At 44.2% G+C, this 18,441-nt stretch overlaps 1 protein-coding gene across 1 annotated transcript in view; it reads left to right on the top strand.

The window, feature by feature from the left end:
- The window catches only part of ETS1 (ETS proto-oncogene 1, transcription factor), an 811,579-nt gene that overhangs the window by 776,154 nt on the left and 16,984 nt on the right, over nt 1-18,441 (top strand). The window lies entirely within an intron of this gene.

Raw genomic sequence — 18,441 nt, 5'->3', positions numbered from 1 at the left:
AATTTGCTGATATTCAAAGCATATCAGAGGACAACATCGTTGGACACCTGAACGGTTAAATCCAATGCATTTCGGGCTGTATAGCCCTTGATCACGGATAGGCTGAGGAGGAAGAATACATAAAAAAAATTTAAGGGGTACTACAGTGACATGGCATGGGTTCATTCTACAAGGTGCTCATGGTGCAGATTAAAAAACTACCAACTATTAGTGGCGTGAGGGGATTGTGGCGAAATTAATAAATTTTTACAAAACTGTACAAGCAGGGTCGACTAGCGAGGTCGGGTAATAGGACACAGGTTACTCAGTAGCGTACATGTTTAAGCCGGCGAGGGCGTGCTCCGAAGAAAAGTCGGTTGCGTGATTGTTAGAGCGAACCAAACGCGTGTTTGCATGCACTTACTTCTAGGTGAATAACATAGCGGCGTGAAGACGCGTGCTCATTCAGGTAACAGCCGGTTGTCTGTCGTGCAAGGAGAAACACGAGAAAATAAACTAAAAGAAAAGTGAAGATGGACTAACACATGTGGGATATGGTGAAAAAGTGTGGCGGCCATATTGGAATGGTCAAGTAGTGACGGATATAGAAACAAGGTGAAACGAATGTGTGATCCATACCAGTTATGTACATTTCAGAATTATACAAAACATTTCAGAATTATAAAAAACAACTGAATTCAGTACGGTCATTAAGCCCATTCGGCTTGAGAGTCTGTAACATATAAATCCATTCTAGTTCTCTTTTTAATAGGAACTTAGTGTTGTCTGTTCCTTCTTTTTTGGAGACAGTTTCTAGAATGATAAATTTCATTTGGGCGATGGTGTGGCAAGCGTCAATAAAGTGCATGGCAATATTTGATTTCTCTGATCTCAGTCTGATATTGGACTTATGCTCGTTGAGGCGTACTTTCATTTTCCGTTCTGTCTTTCCTATGTAAAGTTTGCCACAAGGGCATTTTAATGCATAGATCACATTGGCTGTATCACATGTTGCGTCCACCTTAAGTTTCACATTATGACCTTTCATAGGGTGCTGTATGGTGTTCCCTTTTATTACACTGTTGCAATGACTGCAATTCTGGCACGGTTGGGTTCCCCGATGGTGTTTTGGTGGCTCTGTAGATTTTGCCAAAATTTCTTTCAAGTTGTTGCTTCTTGTATGTGCGAATATTGGCGGTTTCTCGAAAATTCCCTGGAAATCGGGTTCATTTTTTAGTACAGGCCAATGTTTGCAGATGATTTTTTTGTATTTATGGCTGACAGTTGAATACTTGGAAACAAGCACCATACGCTGATCTGAGTTGTTTTGAGTTTTAGTCATGCTTTCTGCTCTTGATATGGTTGTGATACGGTCACGTGCTTGTAGCAGAACAATGTCTGGGTAACCTCGTTCAAGGAACCTGTTTTGCATTTCTGTGATGCGGTCTTCTACCAACAGTTCATCAGACACTATGCGTTTGACGCGTAGCATCTGAGAAAATGGGAGATGTTTTTTAAGGGAACCTTGATGAAAACTCGCATAATGTAAAGAGTTATTGCGATCAGTACTTTTTCTATAGAGGTCGGTGACCAGTCCTTGTGGAGTGTTTTTTATATGTACATCCAAAAATGCAATATCTGTATCGCTGATTAGCCATGTCAATTTGATGCGTGGGTCTTTCTCATTAATTTCAGTCATGAGGTCATGTAGAGTTTCCTTCGTATCTGACCACAGGAAGAAAAGGTCATCAATGTACCGTGTGTACAATTTGGCATAATTCTGAAAGTTCGTGTTGGTGTATATGTAATTCTTTTCGAAATTTTCCATGTATGTGTTTGCGTATGACGGGGCAGCACAATTCCCCATGGCCATCCCTGAGAGTTGTAGAAACCAACGATCATCAACTGTGAAATAAGAAAGGTATAGTGTGAAAATCATTAATTCGATTAAAAATGTTTGCATTTTCACATCGATTCCGCTGTTCAATAGGACTTGTTCAATTGCTTCGATCCCTCCTAGGTGCGGTATGGAGGTGTATAGTGCACTCACATCTGCTGTACATAATATATAGGATTCATTGTTGAGATTTGGTATTTTGGAAAGTTTGAGCAAAAACTCAGTGGTGTCTTTGATGTAACTGTGAGATTGGATCACTAAGGGTTGCAAATATTTGTCAATGAATTTGCCAGTCCTCTCGTGTATAGACTTCTTGGTAGATACTATGGGCCTGAATGGCGGATCCATCAAATTTTTGTGGATTTTTGGGCTCATGTGTATCGTTGGACTTTTTGGACAGTCAATAAGCAAGTATTTTTTGGTGCGTTCTTCGATGACCCCGTCTTGGAAGGCTTTAAGAATGATGACTTTCAGCAAATCATGGTATTCATTAGTGGGGTTACAGTTCAGTACCATATAGGTTGAGGTGTCTTCAATGTGTTCTTTAAGTTTGTTTTTGTACATCTCACTGTCGAGTATAACTAACGCACCTCCTTTGTCGGCTTTGGTGATTTTGATGGCAGGATTGTTGGCCAACGATTTGAGTGTGTCTCGATCTTTGGTGGTTAAGTTCTGGATCTTCCTGGGTGTTTTGAAGTTGATATTGCAGAGATCCTGGCGAACTAGAGTCTCAAACAAATCTATACATTTGTGACTGGTTGGTGGTAGGTATGTACTTGGTGGTCTTAATCCTTTAAGTTCATCTTCTTTGGTGATAGTAACAGGAGGTAACACGTTGTCGAAGAAGTGTCTAAGTCTGAGTTTGCGAGTAAATTTAAAGGTGCTTACTTCAAGTTCCAACAAGTTAGTCGAAGTGGTTGGGATGAATGAAGTACCCTTCTCCAATAGTTTCATTTGATAATCACTGATTTCTGTTTTCGAGATGTTAATTACGAGACTTGTTTCTTTTTGGCGATCGTGCTTCTCGTGGCTGGTGGACTTTTTTCTCTGTCTTTTGTTTTTGCTCCGCCTGGGTCGTCGGGTGGAGTTTGGCTTACCTCTAAAAAAGACTGCGAGGATGCAGGTACGTCTGGTGGTTGGTTAGCACTTGATGTGCTGGCTTGTTCTTTGTTGGTTGGTTGCCTGAAAGGTTGAGGACGTTTGGATGGAATTCTGGTTGAATCTGAGTCAGATGATGACGTATCCGTGTTCATGGTAGGTGGTTTATTACGACGTCTTTGGGCGTAGACATCAGCCCATGAGTAAACTTCATCCAGCTTGTAGTCAAGCGTATCCCGACGAAATTTTCTGACTTTGCGTTCAAGTATTTCTTTCTGGTATTTGTCCAGGATGGTTTTAGTATCTTCAAGTATGGATGTTAGTTCCTCAGGTGTTAGTAGATTTTTGACTTCTTCCTGTATTTCTTTCATTTCCGTCTCCAATTCTTTGAGGATGCCTGCCAACTCCTCAACAATCAATAATATCAGGTCAAGGCTACATTTATTCAGTATTCCATTCCATTTTTCGAGAAAGCTTTTGGAATTTTTGCATAGTGAAGGTTTTAATGCGATGCGTAGGCCGCGTGGGATCCTGAGTGCCCGGTGATACCGCAGTAATGTGCTCGCATGGAGCTTCTGATTGATGTGTCTTTTTGATAAATAGATTAATTGCTTCACACATTGTTCCTTGTTTCTAATGTTAGTGGTTGGACTTATATCTTCCTCAATCAGCGCGTAGATTCTATCTTTTTCTGTTTCGTCGAATGCCAATGTGTGTGCTCTGGCTTCCGTGCTTCTGCTAATATCTTCAAATTGCATTTTGAAAGTGTGCTACCCCGCCGTGGGCGGATAGTGAGATATATCAAGAAAGGTTGTGGGGGGTGCACAACTGGATTGAGTTAGAAGTTGATACAAAGTTGTTGGAGTTTAGGGTGCTCTCATAGGGTGGTGTTGTCCGTCTTACACCACTGGATAATGCTATAGAGTTGTGTTTGCGGGAACCGCAGGTACATCCCTAATGAGGCACACCAAGAATGATCATCAAAAGTGCTTCATAAAGTTTTCGAAAGTATAACGTTTATTTTCTTTAAAGTTATTCCATTTGTAATTTGTTTGTAAATTTGCTGATATTGAAAGCATATCAGAGGACAACATCGTTGGACACCTGAACGGTTAAATCCAATGCATTTCGGGCTGTATAGCCCTTGATCACGGATAGGCTGAGGAGGAAGAATACATAAAAAAAATGTAAGGGGTACTACAGTGACATGGCATGGGTTCATTCTACAAGGTGCTCATGGTGCAGATTAAAAAACTACCAACTATTAGTGGCGTGGGGGGATTGTGGCGAAATTAATAAATTTTTACAAAACTGTACAAGCAGGGTCGACTAGCGAGGTCGGGTAATAGGACACAGGTTACTCAGTAGCGTACATGTTTAAGCCGGCGAGGGCGTGCTCCGAAGAAAAGTCGGTTGCGTGATTGTTAGAGCGAACCAAACGCGTGTTTGCATGCACTTACTTCTAGGTGAATAACATAGCGGCGTGAAGACGCGTGCTCATTCAGGTAACAGCCGGTTGTCTGTCGTGCAAGGAGAAACACGAGAAAATAAACTAAAAGAAAAGTGAAGATGGACTAACACATGTGGGATATGGTGAAAAAGTGTGGCGGCCATATTGGAATGGTCAAGTAGTGACGGATATAGAAACAAGGTGAAACGAATGTGTGATCCATACCAGTTATGTACATTTCAGAATTATACAAAACATTTCAGAATTATAAAAAACAACTGAATTCAGTACGGTCATTAAGCCCATTCGGCTTGAGAGTCTGTAACATATAAATCCATTCTAGTTCTCTTTTTAATAGGAACTTAGTGTTGTCTGTTCCTTCTTTTTTGGAGACAGTTTCTAGAATGATAAATTTCATTTGGGCGATGGTGTGGCAAGCGTCAATAAAGTGCATGGCAATATTTGATTTCTCTGATCTCAGTCTGATATTGGACTTATGCTCGTTGAGGCGTACTTTCATTTTCCGTTCTGTCTTTCCTATGTAAAGTTTGCCACAAGGGCATTTTAATGCGTAGATGGGCTGATGTCTACGCCCAAAGACGTCGTAATAAACCACCTACCATGAACACGGATACGTCATCATCTGACTCAGATTCAACCAGAATTCCATCCAAACGTCCTCAACCTTTCAGGCAACCAACCAACAAAGAACAAGCCAGCACATCAAGTGCTAACCAACCACCAGACGTACCTGCATCCTCGCAGTCTTTTTTAGAGGTAAGCCAAACTCCACCCGACGACCCAGGCGGAGCAAAAACAAAAGACAGAGAAAAAAGTCCACCAGCCACGAGAAGCACGATCGCCAAAAAGAAACAAGTCTCGTAATTAACATCTCGAAAACAGAAATCAGTGATTATCAAATGAAACTATTGGAGAAGGGTACTTCATTCATCCCAACCACTTCGACTAACTTGTTGGAACTTGAAGTAAGCACCTTTAAATTTACTCGCAAACTCAGACTTAGACACTTCTTCGACAACGTGTTACCTCCTGTTACTATCACCAAAGAAGATGAACTTAAAGGATTAAGACCACCAAGTACATACCTACCACCAACCAGTCACAAATGTATAGATTTGTTTGAGACTCTAGTTCGCCAGGATCTCTGCAATATCAACTTCAAAACACCCAGGAAGATCCAGAACTTAACCACCAAAGATCGAGACACACTCAAATCGTTGGCCAACAATCCTGCCATCAAAATCACCAAAGCCGACAAAGGAGGTGCGTTAGTTATACTCGACAGTGAGATGTACAAAAACAAACTTAAAGAACACATTGAAGACACCTCAACCTATATGGTACTGAACTGTAACCCCACTAATGAATACCATGATTTGCTGAAAGTCATCATTCTTAAAGCCTTCCAAGACGGGGTCATCGAAGAACGCACCAAAAAATACTTGCTTATTGACTGTCCAAAAAGTCCAACGATACACATGAGCCCAAAAATCCACAAAAATTTGATGGATCCGCCATTCAGGTCCATAGTATCTACCAAGAAGTCTATACACGAGAGGACTGGCAAATTCATTGACAAATATTTGCAACCCTTAGTGATCCAATCTCACAGTTACATCAAAGACACCACTGAGTTTTTGCTCAAACTTTCCAAAATACCAAATCTCAACAATGAATCCTATATATTATGTACAGCAGATGTGAGTGCACTATACACCTCCATACCGCACCTAGGAGGGATCGAAGCAATTGAACAAGTCCTATTGAACAGAGGAATCGATGTGAAAATGCAAAAATTTTTAATCGAATTAATGATTTTCACACTATACCATTCTTATTTCACAGTTGATGATCGTTGGTTTCTACAACTCTCAGGAATGGCCATGGGGAATTGTGCTGCCCCGTCATACGCAAACACATACATGGAAAATTTCGAAAAGAATTACATATACACCAACACGAACTTTCAGAATTATGCCAAATTGTACACACGGTACATTGATGACCTTTTCTTCCTGTGGTCAGATACGAAGGAAACTCTACATGACCTCATGACTGAAATTAATGAGAAAGACCCACGCATCAAATTGACATGGCTAATCAGCGATACAGATATTGCATTTTTGGATGTACATATAAAAAACACTCCACAAGGACTGGTCACCGACCTCTATAGAAAAAGTACTGATCGCAATAACTCTTTACATTATGCGAGTTTTCATCAAGGTTCCCTTAAAAAACATCTCCCATTTTCTCAGATGCTACGCGTCAAACGCATAGTGTCTGATGAACTGTTGGTAGAAGACCGCATCACAGAAATGCAAAACAGGTTCCTTGAACGAGGTTACCCAGACATTGTTCTGCAACAAGCACGTGACCGTATCACAACCATATCAAGAGCAGAAAGCATGACTAAAACTCAAAACAACTCAGATCAGCGTATGGTGCTTGTTTCCAAGTATTCAACTGTCAGCCATAAATACAAAAAAATCATCTGCAAACATTGGCCTGTACTAAAAAATGAACCCGATTTCCAGGGAATTTTCGAGAAACCGCCAATATTCGCACATACAAGAAGCAACAACTTGAAAGAAATTTTGGCAAAATCTACAGAGCCACCAAAACACCATCGGGGAACCCAACCGTGCCAGAATTGCAGTCATTGCAACAGTGTAATAAAAGGGAACACCATACAGCACCCTATGAAAGGTCATAATGTGAAACTTAAGGTGGACGCAACATGTGATACAGCCAATGTGATCTATGCATTAAAATGCCCTTGTGGCAAACTTTACATAGGAAAGACAGAACGGAAAATGAAAGTACGCCTCAACGAGCATAAGTCCAATATCAGACTGAGATCAGAGAAATCAAATATTGCCATGCACTTTATTGACGCTTGCCACACCATCGCCCAAATGAAATTTATCATTCTAGAAACTGTCTCCAAAAAAGAAGGAACAGACAACACTAAGTTCCTATTAAAAAGAGAACTAGAATGGATTTATATGTTATAGACTCTCAAGCCGAATGGGCTTAATGACCGTACTGAATTCAGTTGTTTTTTATAATTCTGAAATGTTTTGTATAATTCTGAAATGTACATAACTGGTATGGATCACACATTCGTTTCACCTTGTTTCTATATCCGTCACTACTTGACCATTCCAATATGGCCGCCACACTTTTTTACCATATCCCACATGTGTTAGTCCATCTTCACTTTTCTTTTAGTTTATTTTCTCGTGTTTCTCCTTGCACGACAGACAACCGGCTGTTACCTGAATGAGCACGCGTCTTCACGCCGCTATGTTATTCACCTAGAAGTAAGTGCATGCAAACACGCGTTTGGTTCGCTCTAACAATCACGCAACCGACTTTTCTTCGGAGCACGCCCTCGCCGGCTTAAACATGTACGCTACTGAGTAACCTGTGTCCTATTACCCGACCTCGCTAGTCGACCCTGCTTGTACAGTTTTGTAAAAATTTATTAATTTCGCCACAATCCCCTCACGCCACTAATAGTTGGTAGTTTTTTAATCTGCACCATGAGCACCTTGTAGAATGAACCCATGCCATGTCACTGTAGTACCCCTTACATTTTTTTTATGTATTCTTCCTCCTCAGCCTATCCGTGATCAAGGGCTATACAGCCCGAAATGCATTGGATTTAACCGTTCAGGTGTCCAACGATGTTGTCCTCTGATATGCTTTGAATATCAGCAAATTTACAAACAAATTACAAATGGAATAACTTTAAAGAAAATAAACGTTATACTTTCGAAAACTTTATGAAGCACTTTTGATGATCATTCTTGGTGTGCCTCATTGGGGATGTACCTGCGGTTCCCGCAAACACAACTCTATAGCATTATCCAGTGGTGTAAGACGGACAACACCACCCTATGAGAGCACCCTAAACTCCAACAACTTTGTATCAACTTCTAACTCAATCCAGTTGTGCACCCCCCACAACCTTTCTTGAATAAGGTAGTCCAGTCCAATGGTAGTGTTAAAGGTAGATGTATTCCAGTAAAGGAGTGCAGCACCAAGGAGCCTCACAAAGCGTCTCTCATCATCAGCCTCCAGGAGGTTAACTGATCCCTCGAGCTTCCAAGAGAGTAACATTTTACAGTGATAGGCAACTATTAAAATTGAAAGATGCAACATGGAGGTACTTACATAATAAGTGCAGCATAAGGAGATAACACACCTTCCCCGTCAAACAAAAAACAAAAGGACTGTGGAGAAAAAACATAACCTAAAATTAAAATATAACAATTGCAATACAGAGGAAAATTAAGTGATATAAACTTGAAGATACTTGGTCTTGAACTTTTGTCTTGCGCGTGGCATTGCCGTAATATTTGAACAACCAGGTACAGAAGAATCTTCAAACCTACTTGTAGTTTCTTCAGTTAATGTTTCTTTAGTTAATCCTGACTTTGAAAATCTTTCTTGCAAAACATTTCCTTGCACATTCACCTGCTCAGAGACAGCAGACAATTCGTCCATAGACTTAGAAAAATCGTAGTTATTCTGAACATCCATTTGTGAACAATCATTGTTTTGTTCAAACTCAGAATCTACTGTTACATTCACATTAAAAGGAAAATTCGTCTTTCCTTTGACACCGTATGTGGAATTCTCATTATGGAGAGTGTGAGAAGTTGGCCTGATATATGATGTCTCCAATTCTGGGGGCACCTTGTATCAGTCCAAACAATCCCTTATGGTGATGGTTGTAAGTCAACCTTATAGACAAGCTATCCTAAGGGTAGCATGGACTAAGCAGCCTTAAAGGCTTAACTCAAGAGGGCATGTGAAGCCAGCTGTTTTACCAATCACAATCCTGTAATATCAAATGAAAGGACACCACACAAGTTATCTATACTACTATTATAAAGAGAGGACTTGCACCTTTTGGCCAGGTAAACTCGGGAACCACAGTGCCAATCTACACACCCGATACATCTATGAAAATGTCAGGGTGTGTAGATGGACATAGGCTATATAAATAAAAAAAAAAGTAAATACAAAAAATTAAGTTTGTAAACAAAGTGGTCCCCTGAAAGTAGCGCCTGCCGGGACCTAGCGCTGGCCGCTACGCGATGTGTGTGATGACGAAGGAGGAGGGCGGTGCAGTGATGAGCAGCTGTGCAGTGAGGAGCGGCGGCACAGGTAAGGAAAGGGAAAGTGAGACTGTGTGATACAGGAGGAGGCAAGAAGGAGGCAGCAGTAAATGAAAATGTCGGAGCCCGAGTGAGTCGGGGTGGGAGGGGGGCGTGAGTGAGTCGGAACGGGAGGGGGGCGCGAGTGAGTCGGGGCGGGAGTGGGGCGCGAGTGAGTCGGGGCGGGAGGGAGTCAGTGCGGGAGGGGGTCGGGGCGGGAGCGGGTGTACTGCCCCCCAGCCCCTTTCTGCCCCAGGCAACGCTGGGGCGGGCTGCCAGTATATTATAAAAATATATGTATTTATTACTAGAATAATCCTCTGTACTCTTTATGAGTGCAGAGGCACAAGTGTTTAAACAAAAGTACAGTTAACCATATAAAAGTTGCACAATTATGGATGAGGCCCAGGGGCCACTCAAACCATATTTAAAAAAAATGGTATAAGTATCACTAATCGAACAGTGGTCAGACCTAGGGCCTGGGGAATCGCTGGGAGCAATCGGGACTAGCAATGCTGAAGTCGGGGAAAAGCCCGCGGGATTCGGGTGCAGCGCTGAAAGCACACACATGCACCAATGCAAAGTCAAAGGTGCGTAAAAGTTATTGAGTTACTGTTTTAAGAGTCTTCCGAATGACCTAGAAGGACAAAACTTTAGACCTAGACACTAGAGGTGTATACCTTTACAGGAGCACCGGCGTTCAAGAGTTACCTCACCCACAGGAAGCGGGTGCACAGGTGCAAAGTCGTGTCGGCTTTCGTTGTGTGGATCTATGGAGCCTGGAGATGATGATGCTGCAAGCGGCCAGAAGAGAAGTGTCCGGTGCGATCCAAGGGTGGATCGAGGCTGAAGGGTGCCTGAAAACAAAGGGGACAGAGTCTGGGTCACTCAGCAGTGACCAAGGTGGAACGAGGAAGGAACCAGGCAATGTTGGGCGCAATCAGGTGGTTGTTCAGAAGCTTGTCTCCGCTGCCACGTGGACTCTGGGGCACCGAGGATGTCCAGGAGTGGACCATGAGCTGTCCCACGTAGGCTCTCGCTGTCGGCGGTGTCGGCTTCTGGATTGGAGCAAACAAACCTTGGCAAGCGCAACCCACGCAGGATTCAAAGATCGCTTCTTACTCGGACCAGGAGGGTCAGAGCGGGTGCTCCTTTTTGGTGGAGCGAGGGCCAGCCCAGAGCAACCGGACTGGCAGAGCAAATTCAAAGGTTCGTCGGTACTGGGGCCGCTAGCCAACGGGCAAGCGACCAGACCAATGCGTTGAGCAGCAAAATGCAGAAGGGCTCCATGCAGCACTCGGAGAGTGTGGAGGGGGTAGCTTTGGTGAAAAAGCTGCTCAGGGCTGGGGCTTCTCAGACCCCAATGCACAGCATCGAGGGAGCCTTGGGAGCTGCCCGGTCAGCACTTCGTGGTTTTTCCAAGATGGCCGGCCCCACGCTTCAGGTTGCCTCCATGGGTCTCAGATTCCCTGGGACTGTGGATCGGGCTCTTGGAAGGCAGGAACGCTGGATCTTGTCGATCTCTGTTGCTTGAGTCCTGGCGGGAACTACAACAAAGCAACTGGTGAAGCGCTGGATGGTGCCTATTTGCACAGGGTGGTAACTCCTTGACCACAAGGGAGATTCTTCAGTCTTCTACGTCGAGTAGGATGTCGAAGGGTCCAGAGTTTCATTTCATAAGTTTCAGTCAGGATATTCTGATGTGCGCTGGCACTGCTCCCACATTTATTCCAAACTAGTGGGCTGGATTACCTGCTAGGTCCCTCCTATGGGTGGGACCCAGGAAGGGGGTGGTTACACCCCTTTCCCTTTGTTCAGGGTCACGCTGGGACTGTGTCTGGAGTGCCCCAGAACCGGTTTGACCGGATTATGCAAGGGGAAGCCTTGTGCTCCCCAGGCAGTGTCTAGTTTTTTTCAGCCCTCCCTGCCCCAATACACTATCTCCTGTCTGGGGAGGTGTAGCACCTCCCTGCAACAGGAAACCGTTTGTCCAGGCCTCCTCTGCCAAGTTTCGGTCAGCAGCAGGAGGTCAGACTCGTGTCGGTGGCAGCAGCATCCGTTTTGTGATGCTGAGGCTCTGGTTAGAATTAACCGCATTTCAGTAAAGTAACATGTCTTCTCCCTCTAGAAGGGTGGAATGCTACCCCCTCGCCAGGACTGGCGAGGGGGTAGTATTCCAAATCGTATGACACCTTACACGACATGTTTTGATAAAGCCAAACCAAAGTTAGCACCTAACCGTGATGGATTATAATGCACTTAAGAGTATATGGTATGGCAATATCCCGGGACAGCTAAGGGAGTTGGTCCCGACTGCTGCAGACAGGCTCAGCTCATGCTAGAGCACCATCTCACATAAAACCAAGCACTCTGCCTCCAGGATTGTTAAGGCCTGCCATTGGAGTGACTTATAGGTGTATATGTGTCCAGATATATGTTTAGATATAGGTATACTATATCTAGGCTTTCCTGTTTTCAGTTTCTATTTTTGGTAAATTCTGGTGGGGTTTTTTCAGTGTTTTGAAATGGTTTCAATACCTTAAAAAAACAGTGGTTATCACTGGTTACACATTTTCGCGCCATTTGAAACAACAGAAACACTGTTTTTCAGTGTTTATGGATAATTTTTCTTTTATAATTGGTTGCTTTCTGCACTGATAGTACATGGTATATAGCCAGTGTACGTACAGTGTATATGAGGTCCAAATACTTTTTTGAAAATCAAACTTATTTTAGTATTCCATAAAATACTTCTTCAGTGAGTCTTTGGTCATGTGAGCTCGTCCCATCCTTCCCATGCAATTTTTTTCCTGTGAAAAGGCCCACTCAACATTGGCACTTGGGATGGGCATTGCCAAAACAGCCAGTACACAATTTGCTAACTTTGGCCACTGACAATACTGGTGAACTTGAAGAATGCGATTCTCTGGGCAGGTTCTGCACCACTTGCATTGAACTAGGCGTTTATGCCCTCAGAGTTATTGAAGCGGTCAAAAGTGAAGCAGCACTTTTGAAACTAAAGAGAAAATTAGCCTTTATGGAAGGGATCTAGTACTTGTACAGAGTACCAGTGAGGTTTTATTGACTTCAAATATGATGGTTGGTAAAGGGACATTTCTATGCATCATTGCAAGCCATTTCTCATACATTGTAAAATAAAAGTTCCCGAATTGCTCTCCAACATTACTTTGCTTACGAAGTGGCAGGCACTCTGACATTGAACATGAAACCAGCCATTTTACCTATCAGTGAAAGAATCAAACACAGCCAAATTATCAAATATGATTTTGATATTTCCTGATTGCCCCAGTATTGGACTTTCATAGATTCCCATGCTTTGTATCATTCCCCCGTCGTAGGAATGGGAGCCTCGGTAATAGAAAAATACCATAGCAGTAAGCACAAAAGAGAAAAGATAGGCCTAGGCCTCATCTCATTTTGTAGCCTATCTGCCTCTTTTTGTAAAAGAGACCAACATTTTTGCAACAACCAGGCAGAATAGCCTCACCCCATAGAACCCTCCTGAAAGAGCCTCAGAGCCTCAGATTTTCTACCGCACGTTGTGCTAAGGGAGTCTCCACTGAGCTCTGCTCAGATTTCTCTTCAGTTTGGAATTTTTTACATTTCTTCAACTTTATTTTACAGTTTATAAAATAATTAAACAAGACCCAAAAATGCTTCTAAACCCTGCATCTTTATACCAAAGACCCTAAAACTGTAAAACGCAAAAGGAAGAAATAACAATATTTTAGTGACATCCATAAACAAAAAAAACTCAATCCGAATAATGTTAGCCCAGTCTTTCTTGCTGCTAGTTGGTATAACAAAGTTGCATTGTATTGGCCCTTTCAGGAAGAAAAAAATGGACTCTTTCTCTCTCCTTTTCCTTTCTTTGAATGGTATTTAGGTTGTGGTTGTGCAGGTGTTTTTTCAGTGTTTATATGTTTACACTGGTGAGGGCAAATTTCCCTTTTGGTGGGGTTTTATCAGTTATTATAGGTTTAAACCTAAAACCGGACAGCCTAACTATATCCAAGCAAGGGGTGATTACACCACCTTGCGCTGAGTGATCAGCCAGTTGTGTCAATTTAAGGACCAGCCAGGGGTGGCAAAAGATATGCTGCAGCCCATGGTAGGCCTTGGACGCACCTATGCCCTAGGCACCTATAGTGCACTGTATAGGGGCTGACAAGGTGTCCAGTACCAAATTGGTTATGTACCTATAGTACATGGAGTCCATTGTAAGAGAGAGCAGATAGCCTGGGGCCCTGGTTAGCAGAGAACCAGGCCAACTAAGTCGAAAACCAGCTAAGCACAAGGCAAAAAATCTGGGGTAACCATAGTCAGGTATCCATCTTCCTACACAACCCCCACCCCAAACGAAAGGAGACAAGGCTACCCTTGACCAGGTAAGCCTATATTGCCTGAGTGGCCATATAAGGAAGTACCTGCACTTGTCTCATGGTCCACTAAGCATTCCTTCACCCTTGGGGTATTAGAGGGTCTCCACCATAGGGAATCACTACCTTGGGTGTGTTTTTGCAAAGTAAAAGGCTGGTGTTGATATGGAGTACTGAAGTGAGACTCCACTAATGTAGGGCTCAGCTTCATCCAATTATCTTCCACCATGTGTGCCTTTCTTTCATCAACTGAGTTGCACTGTGCTCTCAGGGTCAACCTCTGGCTACCTAAAGCTGGAGGCTGGGTCCCTTTCGTTGGCTTACTGGATGGGCAGTTCAGGTTTGGGCCCTTTGGGTCCCAGGTTTGGCTGTGCTCAACAGAATCCATCTGTGGGAGGTCCCTAACTAATTTTTAAGGGGGATCCCTCAGGAGTTTTTAAAGTTTTCACCTGGCTAGGGCTGATAGCTTTGGTACCCCTAATCTGCTGATGGGGGTGCTTTTGTTGACAGGGGGCCCTCTGGGTCTCACTATCCTTCTTGTCCTCTGCAGCCCTGGGCTGACTAAGGCAAGGTAGAGAGGGGCAGGTTACCTGCTTCAGACTGGATCCTACCTGAGAAGGGTCCACTGCCATCAGGTTCTCTGTCAGGCTAGGCCTACAACCTCTGGGACAGTTCCTTCATCAGGGGTAAGATCAGTTCCCTGAGGAGGCTGATCCTGTCCTAATGTCTGGTGGGAGGGAGATTTTTCTTCCTCCTCAATGCTCTCTGTTTGTGTGGAGTGATCCATAGTTTCAGGCTTCACAACACATGAATCAGTTTGAGTTTGGGCTGTGGCCATCACAGCCCCCCCAACCTTTTCAGGAGGAGACTCAGTTTGGGTATGGGCTGTTATCATAACAGCTCTGCTAACTTGTTCAGGAAGGGCTTCTGCTAAAGATGGGGCTGAGCTTTGTACAGCCCTACCAACCTTTTCAGGAAGGACATCTTGGATTGGGGCTGTGGCCAACACAGCCCCACTAACCTTTCCATGGGCGTTTACCATTCTAGAATGAATTTCCTGTTCAACCTCAGCCCAGGCTGAGATTTCCAAATCATTCCCCAGTAGGCAATCTACAGGCAAGTTTGGTGACTCGGACACTCTCTTTGGGCCAATGACACCTCCCCAGCTGAGGTTTACAACTACCATGGGATGATTGCTTTCTATTCCATCAATATTGGTCACCTGGTATGTGGCACCAGGTGTAAGTTGCCTTGAGGGGACTAGACATTCAGCCACCATGGTGATGCTTGCCCCTGTGTCTCTAAAGGCCTCAACTTTTAGACCATTGATGATGGGCTCCTGTCTGTACTTGCTCAAAGTGTTTAGGCAAGCAGTGAAATTGGCAAACCCCATGCCATTATCACAGACAAGAGTATCTAAGTTAGGGGACCTGGTTAGGCCAGAGTCTACCTGTGTTCCAAAAGTAAACCCAGCCAAATTCTTGGGGGTGCTTCCACCACCCGGGGACTACTGCTGACAGTAGCAGGAGGTGTTGAAGCTTTACTTGGAGGTATATGTTCCTTATTACTATTCTTTGGACAACAGCTGTCTGTTTTCCAATGGCCAACCTGTTTACAGGCATGGCAGTAAGGCTTTTTCTGTGTAGAGGAAGTGTCTTGGGACCCACCCCCATCCTTGGAGTTTTCGGGCCCTGGGGAAGTCTTCTCTTTTGATTTATCCCCACCCTTTTCTTGAGGTTTGGTAGACTCCTTCTTCTGGTCATTACCCTGATTTCTAGGCCTAATCCTGGCTCTGACCCATTTGTCTGCCCTCTTACCCAATTCTTGTGGAGAGGTCAGATCTGAGTCCACCAGGTACTGGTGTAAAAGCTGGTTCTGAAAATTACCTAGGATCTGCTCCCTCATAATCAAATAATACAATCCTGTATAGTCATCTACTTTGTTGCCATGTAGCCAACCTTCCAGAGCCTTAGTAGCACAATCTACAACATCAGTCCAGTCCTGTGTCTGTGTCTTCTGGGTATCTCTGAACTTTAACCTGTATTGTTCAGTGGTTAGGCCAAACCCATCTATCAGCTCACTCTTCAGGACAGTGTAATTTTTAGCATCCTCAGGTCTAACTGTGAGGAGCTAATCTCTCCCTTTCTCAGAAAAGGAGTACCATAAGATTGCTGCCCACTGTTCTTCAGGAACCTGCTGTGCCATGCAGGCTCTCTCCAGAGCAGTCATCCATTTGTAGATGTCATCCCCTTCCTTGTAGGGGGGCACAATATTTGTCAGGTTTCTAGTATCATAGGACCTGTCTTTCTCTCTAGGATATATGTTGCTGCCACCAGTGGAATCTAATCCACTTAATTTTTGTTCCCTTGCTAAAGCAAGTTTAGCTTGGGCCAAGGTACCTCTTCCCTCTCTATCTGGAGTTGGACAGCCCTCATTCTGGCCCTATGCTTTCTTCTCTGGGGGGAAGTCATTCCCCTTTGAGATTCTCTTGGGGCACTAGAAATGTGAGAATCCCTTGTGGAAGATCTCAATCTTCTATTGCCTAGAACTATTCTGGTATGTACTCTGGGGAGGTGCTGGCCCTCTCCATTTCCATATAGGTCCAAGTTGGCTTTGCTAAGCCTCCCCACTTGTACATGGATATCCCCTTGATCTTGATCTGAATCTTCGCCATTTGATTCAGGCTCCACCTCCACATCTTCTACATCTGTGGGGGTGTTCTCATTCTCTGGGGGATTCACTCCATCTCCTGACCCTAAGGGAGCTACACTAGCTTTCTCAAGATCATCCATCTCCAGGATGGCTATCAGGATGGGAATGGTAGGGGTTTGACCCTCTTTCAGCCCCCTTGAAGTCCACAAGGCACTCAAGTCTCTATGGCTGAGGTTGTCATAGCTGGAGGGTGCCTTGGTAAGGTCAAACCTCACAGGGAGAGAGCTGGAAGCTTCACCTGTGCCAGACATGACTGCTAGTGAGGTGTAAGTGGTGCACTTACCTACACTAAGTGTTTTCCTACTGTACCTTGCTAGTGAGTTGTAGGCAGGGTGTGCTAAGCCCCTTGATCTACAACTAAGTTCAGTAGAACCTAAATATGTAAGCTGTGTTTATGAGTACCTAAGGTACTTGATGTGATCTTTCAATTTGATAAAAAGATTGCAATGGTAAAAGAACAGCAAGCTCAAATCCGCACCGCTGCACACCTATGTGAGAAGTTGGCCTGATATATGATGTCTCCAATTCTGGGGGCACCTTGTATCAGTCCAAACAATCGCTTATGGTGATGGTTGTAAGTCAACCTTATAGACAAGCTATCCTAAGGGTAGCATGGACTAAGCAGCCTAAAAGGCTTAACTCAAGAGGCCATGTGAAGCCAGCTGTTTTACCAATCACAATCCTGTAATATCAAATGAAAGGACACCATACAAGTTATATATTATAAAAATATATGTATTTATTACTAGAATAATCCTCTGTACTCTTTATGAGTGCAGAGGCACAAGCGTTTAAACAAAAGCACAGTTAACCATATAAAAGTTGCACAATTATGGATGAGGCCCAGGGGCCACTCAAACCATATATTAAAAAAATGGTATAAGTATCCCTAATCGAACAGTGGTCAGGCCTAGGGCCCGGAGAATCGCTGGGAGCAATCGGGACTAGCAATACTGAAGTCGGGAAAAGCCTGCGGGATTCGGGTACAGCGCTGAAAGCACACACATGCACCAATGCAAAGTCAATGGTGCGTAAAAGTTATCGAGTTACTGTTTTAAGAGTCTTCTGACTGACCAAGAAGGACAAAACTTTAGACCTAGACACTAGAGGTGTACACCTTTACAGGAGCACCGGCGTTCAAGAGTTACCTCACCCACAGGAAGCAGGTGCACAGGTGCAAAGTCGTGTCGGCTTTCGTTGTGTGGATCTATGGAGCCTGGAGATGATGATGACGCAGGCGGCCAGAAGAGAAGTGTCCAGTGCGATCCAAGGGCGGATCGAGGCTGAAGGGTACCTGAAAGCAGAGGGGACAGAGTCTGGGTCACTCAGCAGTGACCAGGGTGGAACCAGGAAGGAACCAGGCAATGTCGGGCGCAATCAGGTGGTTGTCGAGAAGCTTGTCTCTGATGCCACGTGGACTCTGGGGAACCGAGGATGCCCAAGAGTGGACCACGAGCTGTCCCACGAATATTCTGTCGGCGGTGTCGGCTTCCGGATTGGAGCAAACAAACCTTGGCAAGCGCAACCCACGCAGGATTCGAAGATCGCTTCTTACTCGGACCAGGAGGGTCAGAGCGGGTGCTCCTTTTCGCGGGAGCGAGGGCCAGTCCAGAGCAACCAGACTGGCAGAGCAAATTCAAAGGTTCGTCGGTACTGGGGCCGCTAGCTAACGGGAAAGCGACTGGACCAACGCGTTGAGCAGCAAAATGCAGA

The sequence above is a fragment of the Lissotriton vulgaris genome, chromosome 2_1 (assembly GCF_964263255.1).
Source record: "Lissotriton vulgaris chromosome 2_1, aLisVul1.2, whole genome shotgun sequence".
NCBI lineage: Eukaryota > Metazoa > Chordata > Amphibia > Caudata > Salamandridae > Lissotriton > Lissotriton vulgaris.
Note: the sequence above shows the minus strand (reverse complement) of the source record. Positions and strands in the feature narration are given on the sequence as shown.